The 8,462-nt window shown below is 32.8% G+C and overlaps 1 non-coding gene across 1 annotated transcript; it reads left to right on the top strand.

The window, feature by feature from the left end:
- The first annotated feature begins 7,167 nt into the window (after positions 1-7,167).
- LOC133048338 (U5 spliceosomal RNA) lies at positions 7,168-7,284 on the top strand. Its single transcript, XR_009691001.1, has one exon. It is a non-coding gene; the product is annotated as a U5 spliceosomal RNA (small nuclear RNA).
- Positions 7,285-8,462: the final 1,178 nt, after the last annotated feature.

Below are 8,462 nucleotides of genomic sequence, written 5' to 3'. Positions count from 1 at the left end.
TTTACAAAATAATTAACATGGTCTACCCTTAATGGCCAACCCACTCCAATATTCTTGCCTGAGAATCCCCATGGACAGAGAAGCCTGGTGGGTTACAGTCCATGGGGTCACACAGAGTTGCACACACCTGAAGCGACTTAGCACGCATGCAGGGAAGCACCCTTCCTGGCGTCTTGCTTTTCTCACTTCAGCACACCTAGAAATATGAAATCAGTTGAAGTCAAACTATAGTTCTAGTTCATGCTATTTGCAGTACACATAAAATTAATCATGTTCATATACCATAATTTTGCTCAGTTTAATTATTGATGGATTTTCTACATTTTAATTTTTGCCAAACTGACACTCAAATTTCAAAACCTCATATTTTTGAATTTATTCTCTTATTGTGTCTTATCAGTTTTCATACATTTGGAAAACATTTTCCTTAGTTTTTTTAAGATATAATTGACAAACAGCACTGTATGAGTTAAGGCATATAGTATAATGAATTATGTGCAATTATGTGTAATATATTGTGCAATTATTACTACAATAAGTTTAGCTAACATCCATCATATCACATATGTAGGGGAAAATGATAGTTTTTCCTTAAGATGAGAACTCTTTGTATTTACTCTAACAAATTTCAAATATACCATACAGTAATGTAACTATAGTCATCATGTTGTATATTACATCTCCAGTGTTTATTTATCTTATAACCAGGAGTTTGTACATTTTGACTACCTTCAACCAATTCCCCAACCCTTTATACCCTGCCTACAATGACCACAAAACGGATCCCTTTTTCTACAAGTTTGGATTTTTATCTGCTTGCTTGTCTATTTTTGTTTTATTTGTCTTGGATTCCACATTTAAGTGAGACCACATAGCATTTGCCTTTCTTTCTGTGGTTAATTTCACTTAGCATAATACCCTCAAGGTCCATCTGTGGTGTCACAAATGTCAGGATTTGCTTCATTTTTATGACTCAGTAATATTTCATTGGGACTCCCTGGTGTCTCAGTTGGTAAAGAATCCATCTGCAATGCAGGAGACCTAGGTTGATCCCGGGATTGGGAAGATACCCTGGAGGAGAGCATGGCATTGCACGCCAGTATTCTTGCCTGGAGAATCCCCAAGAACAGAGGAGCCTGGCAGGCTACAGCCCATGGGGTCACAGAGTCAGACACAATTGAGTGACTAACACACACAGCACACAATATTTCATTGCTTGTGAGCATGTGTATACATATATTTGTATATACACACATGTGTTATCTATTCATTCTTTGTTGGACAAAGTTGTTTTCATGTCTTGGCTATTTTAAATAATGGTGCTGTAATCATCAGGGTGGAGATATGTCTTCAACATAGAGTCTTTGTTTCATTCAGGTTTATTTCCAGAAATGGAATTGCTACATCATATAGTAGCTCTATTTTTTATTTTTGAGGAACCTCAGAATTGTCCTCCATAGTGGCTGTACTGATTAACAGTCCTACCAACAATGGACAAAGGTTACTTTTTCTCCACATTTTTTCCAACTTCTGTTATCTCTTGTCTTTTGATGAGAGCCATCTAATATGTATGACGGGATAGATCATTGTAGTTTTGATTTACATTTCTATAAAAACTAGTAATATTGAGCACCTTATCATGTACTTGTTGACCATTTGTCTAGCTTCTTTGGCAAAATGTCTATTCAGTTCCTTTGCCAGTGTAAAATTGGATTATTTGGTGTCTTTCTATTGAGTTGTATGGGTTCTTTATATTCAGATATATGGTTTGCAAGTTTCTTTTGCACCATTCCATAGATTGTCTTTTCATTTTGTTGATGCTTCTTTAGCTCTGTAGTGCTTTTTAGTTTGATGTATTCACATTTGTTTATTTCTTATTGTTTTTAAAATTTTAATTTTGATATTTTTGCTTGTGCTTTATATGTTATATCCAAAAATATCATTGCCTGTACCCATGTTAAGGAGGTTTATTTCCTATATATTCTTTTAGAAGCTTTAGTTTTACAGCCTTACATTTAAGTTTTTAATTAATTTTGAGTTAATTTTTGTAAGAGCTGTAAGATAGGGGGTCCAGTTTCATTCTTTTATATCCAATTTTCCCAGCATTGGTTATTGAAGAAATTATCTTTTCTCTTCTGATTATTCTTGGCTCCCTTGTGAAATAATGGTCATATATTCATGGGTTTATTTCTGGGCTCTTGATTTTGTTCAGTTGGTGTATGTGTCTTTTTGTTGTTGTTGTTTTTTGTTTGTGTTAAATTACAGTCATGTACGGATGTGAGAGTTGGACTATAAAGAAAGCTGAGCGCCGAAGAATTGATGCTTTTGAAGTGTGGTGTTGGAGAAGACTCTTGAGAGTCCCTTGGACTGCAAGGAGATCCTACCAGTCCATCCTAAAGGAAATCAGTCTTGAATGTTCATTGGGAGGACTGATGTTGAAGCTGAAACTCCAATACTTTGGCCACCTGATACAAAGAGCTGATTCATTTGAAAAGACCCTGTTGCTGGGAAAGATTGAGGGCAGGAAGAGAAGGGGATGACAGAGGACGAGATGGTTAAATGGCATCACCGATTCAATGGACAGGAGTTTGAGTAAACTCCAGGAGTTGGTGAGGGACAGGGAGGCCTGGCGTGCTGCAGTCCATGGGGTCGCAAAGAGTCAGACACGACTGAGTGACTGAACTTAACTGAAATAAATATTAGCTTTAGTTTTTAAATTTACCAATACATTTATAGTTAACACTAAGTTTTTAATATTTTAAGAAATATATTTAAAAATTTTACAAACATATAGTTGATTTGCAATGCTGTGTTAGCTTCTGCTCTTCAGCAAAGTGAGTCAGTTATACACATACACATATCCACTCTTTTTTAGATTCTTTTCCCAACTAAACATACTAAACAGCAGTATAGATCAATGAAAAAAGATAGGGAGTCCAGAGATAAACCTAAGTGCCTACGGTCACCTGATGACGACAAAAGAGGCAAGAATATACTTTCAGTGGAGAAAAAATAGTCTCCTCAATAGGTGGTGCTGGGGAAACTGGACAGTTACATGTAAAAGAATGAAATTAGAGCACTCTCTAATACTACACACAAAAATGAACTCAAAATGGATTAAAGACCTAAATATAAGATTCAGTCAGTTAGTTCAGTTTCTCAGTCGTGTCTGACTCTTTGCGAGCCCATGGATTGCAGCATGCCAGGCTTCTCTGTCCATCACCAACTTCTGGAGCTTGCTCCAACTCAGGTCCATTGGGTCAGTGATGCCATCCAACCATCTCATCCTCTGTCATCCCCTTCTCCTCCTGCCTTCAGTCTTTCCCAGCATTAGGGTCTTTTCCAAGAGTCAGTTCTTCACATCAGGTGGCCAAAGTATTGGAGTTTCAGCTTTAACATCAGTTCTTCCAATGAATATTCAGGACTCATTTCCTTTAGGATTGACTGGTTGGATCTCCTTGTCAGTCCAAGGGACTCTCAAGAGTCTTCTCCAACACCACAGTTCAAAAGTATCAACTCGGTGTTCAGCTTTCTTTATAGTCCAATTCTCATATCCATACATGACTACTGGAAAAAAACCATAGCTTTGATTAGGTGGACCTTTGTTCACAAAGTAATGCCTTTGCTTTATAATATACTGTCTACGTTGGTCATGGCTTTTCTTTCAAGGAGCAAGTGTTTTTTAATTTCATGGCTGCAGTCACCATCTGTAGTGGTTTTGGAGCCCAAGAAAATAAAGTCTGTCACTGTTTCCATTGTTTCCCCATCTATTTGCCATAAAGTGATGGGAATGTAAAGTCAGATATTATAAAACTCTTAGAGGAAAACATAGACGGGACACTTTAACATAAATCAAAGCAATATCTTTTTTGATCCACCTCCTAAAGTAATTAAAATAAAACCAAAAATAAACAAAGGGAACCTAATTAAACTTAAAAGATTTTCATAGCAAAAGAAACCATAAACAAAACAAAAAGACAACCCACAGAATGGGAGAAAATATCAGCATTTGAAAATGAAGCGACTGGCAAGAGATTATTCTCCAAAATATACAAATAGCTCATTTAACTCAATATAAAAGCAAACAAACAAACAAATCAATCAAAAAAATGGGTGGAAGATCTAAGTAAACTTTACTCCAAAGAAGACATACAGATGGCTAAAAGGCATGAAAAGGTGCACAACATCACGAAATTTTAGAGTAAGACAAATCAAAAGTACAGTGAGGCGTCATCTCACTGTAGAAATTTCTTATTGAAGAAATCATCACTTTGATAATGACCATCATCAAGACATATACAAACAAGAAGTGCTGAAGTGGGTGTGGAGAAAAGGGAACTCTCCTACACTGTTGGTGGGACAACAGTTAGACAAATCGTTGCAGCCAGTATGGAGGACAATATGGAGGTTCCTTAAAAAACTAAAAATAAAACTACCATATCATCCTGCAATCCCAGTTCTGGGCATATGTGCAGAGAAAACCATAATTCAAAATGATACATGCACCCCAGTGTTCGCTGCAGCACTATTAACAATAGCCAAGAAATGGAAGCAGGCCAAATATCCATCAGTGGAGGAATGGGTAAAGAAGATGTGGTACATATATACCATGGACTATTACCCAGACATAAAAAAGGACAAAATAATGCCATTCACAACAACATGAATTGATCTAGAGATTGTCATACTGAAGTGAATTAAGTCAGACAGAGCAGGAAAAATACAATATGATATCATAGCTTATATGTGGAATCTAAAAACGTGGTACAGATGAACTTATTTACAGACAGAAATAGAATCACAGATATAAAAAACAATTTATGGTTTCCAGGCGATTGGGAGCGGAGGGACAAATTGGGAGATTGGGGCTGACATATACAAACTATTATCTATAAAATAGATAACTAATAAGAATCTGCTCATATCCACAAAACACAATATATATTACACATATATTATTACATATAACACATAAGAAAGACAGTCATTTTTAAAAATTATTAGCTGAAAAAATCGAGATTCTGTGAGGTTAATTGATTTGCCCAAGATCACATATGAATGGTTAACCCTGGTTAGAATGCTTGTCTTTTTTAAAAATAAAATTATATAATTATTTCTTCTTCAAAAATAGTTGCTAATTATACAAAATCTAATGTATCATTAGAACAAATAAAGAACAACATTCAAGCACTCCAGCAAGAAAAAGAAATCATGTCTTCTTTTTTAACCTGCCTTTTTTATTCAGTGTACACTGTATAAATATTTTCCTACAAGATCGTATTAACTGCTATCTAATATTTGATGTACAGGAATGTATTTTAACCAATATATGTATTTTAATTCCATTTTCTTACATTTCTTTTTAGCTCCATTTCCATTAATATTAAAATAAATATATATTTAACTTAGACAATGTATTTTGATTCCTCAAATACATTTCTAAACATGGAATAATTTTTATGGCTGAAATACTATGTTAAAGCCTATATTCAACATGTTAAAAGTAAATTGAATTTATAGTTTTCCCTAAATTATAGTCTAATCTCTGAAAATATCAATTTTCTATAACTTTGTGTCACATTTCTTATAAAAAGGGTTCTTCTAGTTATATTTGATTAATTTTTGTCTTCTATTTTATTGCATTATTTTTTCATAAATATCACCACATTAAATTATTATTTTTATGTACAGTGTTCCTTGAGTATCTGTGAAGAATTGGTTCTGGGACCACCCTGGATGCCAAAATTTGCAGATGTTCACTCCTTTATATAAAATTATGTAGTATTTGCATATAGCTTCACATATCTCCCCTTATACTGTAAATCATCTCTGGATTACTTATAATACCCTAATACAATGTAAATGCTATGTAAATAGTTGTAAATACCATGTAAATCCTTTGTAAATAGTTGCCAGTGTATGGCAAATTCAAGTTTTGCTTTTTGGAACTTGCTGGAATTTGTTTATTCGACTATTTTGATCAGCAGTTGGAACCCGCAGGTACAGAGGGCCAAAGTATATTTTAATTCACAATACGTAAAATCATTTTTTTTCAGTCTTTACTTATCTAGTTTCTTTTTTTTTAAGCACTAGAAACACTTTTTTTTCAAGTTTCCTTCCAAAAAACTTTTGAAATTTTAATTGGATTTCCAATTTGGAAAGTTTGTATTACTGCCTCTTTAAAAACAGAACTTTGTATATCTCTATCCATAATATTTTAAGCTAAATATATGTTATTTCTCTACATATTTTATACATTTCTTATTAAATTTATTTGAAGAATTTAATATTTGTATATATTTGTGTCCAATGAGGATAATTATTTTCATTGTATGTTTTATAGTTAACATTTACTGATATATAAGAAAGTCATTGTCTTTTGAAATATTAATTTACCATCATGTAGGACTTACGGTTTTTCCCTTTCTTAGTTTTTTTTAGATAGCAAAACTCTTGTTAATAATAATCATTTGATCTTATTTTCAGTACTTATCTTTCTGTTGTTGCTTTTGTGTTCATTTGTGAGTTGTTTTTCTAGCTTTGTGTAAAAAATATGGGGTATTTTTTTTCATTCCTGGTTATGATGGATTCAGCTTTTGAAATAACATTCCATTTTTAAAAAGGTCTGATATGGATCTTAAAATTTAGGTAGTCCTTTTTAGACCTCTTTTGAGATGATCATATAGTCTTACAATCTGATCTATTGAGGAATGATGAATAGTCCTTGAATTACTGGAATGATTGTTTAATTTATTTTGAATCCTATCTCAATATATAATTTGATTTTATATGATATTATTTAAGAAATTAGACTTTATAATTTAAAAATAGATTTCCATATCATTCATTATTTTTATAAGGCTTTATTATTACTTAACAAGTAACTAGAAAGTTTTCTCTTTTAGATTCAGAAGAGTTATAACAATATTTGCCAAAAAATTTCTGAAATATGGTTGACAGTTTTCTTAATGTTTTCCTTCCTTATTGGTTTAGCTTCTTTTCAGTCAGTTTGATGATTCCTATTTCTGATTTTTTTCATTTAAAACAGACTTTTATGGTTTATTAGCATTATTTGCCTGTGAAAAAGAGGAGAAATTTGTTTGTGTCACTATATTTGTTTTTGCTTCCCCCCGCATCAGCCATTATTACTGGTGAAAGATAATTGCAATACTCTGGTTTCTCTTCAGATCGTATAAATCTTTCGCCTTTTACTAAAGATTTCCGTGGAGAGAAACAATCTTGAGTTGTTAAACTAATTTTTTGAGGCTTTGCTTTGGCAAGGCTGAAAAAAAAACAAGAAAAAAAAAAAAAAAAAAGATAATTGCAGTACTTCTTTGAAGGTTGAATGTGGTTGTCCCTTCAGTTGCTATCCAGTTGATAGGTCTGCTATTTACTTCCTCCATAATATCAATAACTAAAAGCTGTTAGCACTTACATCACATCATCTTAGATCCAGATATTAGCAATAGTAAATAATAATCCAACAATAAAGACAGGATAGGACAAAGTAGACACTGGATTAATTATATTTAAATTTTAAATTCTGGTTAATTCTAACTTTCCATTAAAAAACAAAAACAAAAACTGAACAAGAGGGAGAAATCACTTGCCTTTCAAATACCCTTTCTGGAGTTATAAAACTACATCCAGTTTTTGCTACCTAAGTGTATCCAGCTGCATTTTAGCGTTCTCTTTTCACCTGAAGCTACAAGCAAATTTGTGGAAAGAACCTTAGGTAAAAGCATTTTTGTTGCATAATTAGAAGACTCCATACTTACAAACAGCCTTGCACTTGTTATGTAGTTGAACATATTTTCTACTTCATCCTTTTCTTCTGAAATCCAAATTCAATATTTGTTGGATTTAGTTGTAATTGTATATTGTCCTTTGTGATCGATTTGACAATTTATATTTGCTTGTGCTTTTCTCAAGCTTATTCTCCACACCTTAGGTTCAGTTTTCAACTTGGTTGATTCTTCATTTGACTATTTCTAATAATTTTAACATTTTTATGACATTTCTCGCCTTAAAATATTTCCTTAGCTTTCTCTGTTTTCTTTTCTTTTATCTTCTTAAAATATGAAGCCCGTATTTTTATTTCCCTGAGTGCCCAGTGCTTATCATCTAAAATTTTATATTATTGGGTAATGTATTTTTCATCATAAATGTGACACTATATTTTCTTCTTTCTTTTGCAAATACTTTTCACATAAATAGTTATAGGCACTTTTTGTTTGTTTACTCATCCATAAACTGTCAGCAGAATGAAGAACTACTAATATCTGAAAAATATATCAAATACATTTTTCTTTTGGCACTCTTGCAGGTTTTTTAATCCTTAAAAATCAACTTAGAGTACCAACCATGCAGGACTGGGTAGCATAGATGTGTTAAATAGGTACCCTCTAATTTATATCATTATTTAATATTTTACAGTAATGTGGCCTTTCTATTTAGTTTGT

This window comes from Dama dama, chromosome 28 (assembly GCF_033118175.1).
Source record: "Dama dama isolate Ldn47 chromosome 28, ASM3311817v1, whole genome shotgun sequence".
Classification (NCBI taxonomy): Eukaryota; Metazoa; Chordata; class Mammalia; order Artiodactyla; family Cervidae; genus Dama; species Dama dama.
The sequence above is the reverse complement of the archived record's forward strand: the minus strand, read 5'-3'. Positions and strand labels throughout refer to the sequence as shown.